This window comes from Chenopodium album, chromosome 6 (genome assembly GCF_948465745.1).
Source record: "Chenopodium album chromosome 6, dcCheAlbu1.1, whole genome shotgun sequence".
Classification (NCBI taxonomy): Eukaryota; Viridiplantae; Streptophyta; class Magnoliopsida; order Caryophyllales; family Amaranthaceae; genus Chenopodium; species Chenopodium album.
Window position 1 is genome coordinate 44,318,666 of NC_137839.1, and position 847 is coordinate 44,319,512.

Below are 847 nucleotides of genomic sequence, written 5' to 3' on the forward strand. Positions count from 1 at the left end.
GTTGAAGTTGTTTAGATTGTGTTTGGGTTACAAAATCTTTTTCCCTCAAAGTCAAAACTTCACCATGCTTGATATTGAACTCTCTACAATAGGATGCATCATGATCCGTCCCACCACAAAGAGCACATGAGAAATCAATGATTTGTGAAGGTTTTTAACATAAACCAACACTTGAGTTCAACTTGGAAAGACCTATATTCAAGAGCCCAACTATGTGCTTAAGTTGGCCGACTTTCTCCAACTCATAAAGATCTCCTTGCTTCCCTTGGGACCTTCTTTGGCCTTAACAAGAATAGCTAGTAGCCCCTTCTTCAATTGTAGCTTCAACTAGGCTTTGAGGGATCTAGATTGGTCCTTGACATTGGCTCCAAGCCATCATAGAAGAATCTCATGAGCAAATTACGATTGAATTCATGATGAGGACATGCTCTAATCAAATCCTTAAACCTTTCCCATGCTTCCCCAAGAGTTTCATCCGGTTCTTGCTCAAAGGAAGCTATCTTCCTCCTCATTTTTGCGGTTTGCTCATCGGAAATTGTAGGCGTCGCTCGAAGTGCGCCTACGTTAAGCATGTTGTGAATATGCTCGGCACTCATAGGAAGTGGGAATTGACATATACGATTAGGGACAAATAAAGTAGGGAGCCGCCAACAAGTTTTTAAGGAACTTGTAAACAATTCATGGATCATAAAAAGGCAACCACGATATAGGGACAACGATAGGCAATAACGATTAACCAATGAAGGTTACACCCCATTCATAATCCATGAGATTACTAACTCCATATGGTTCGGAACCACAAAAGGAGGATCGGGGATGATTGTACGAAGTGCGTCATGGAGTCACA

The 847-nt window shown here is 41.4% G+C and overlaps 1 non-coding gene across 1 annotated transcript; it reads left to right on the forward strand.

The window, feature by feature from the left end:
* Positions 1-408: 408 nt before the first annotated feature.
* Positions 409-515, forward strand: LOC145637623 (small nucleolar RNA R71). The gene has a single exon (XR_014114386.1). It is a non-coding gene; the product is annotated as a small nucleolar RNA R71 (small nucleolar RNA).
* Positions 516-847: the final 332 nt, after the last annotated feature.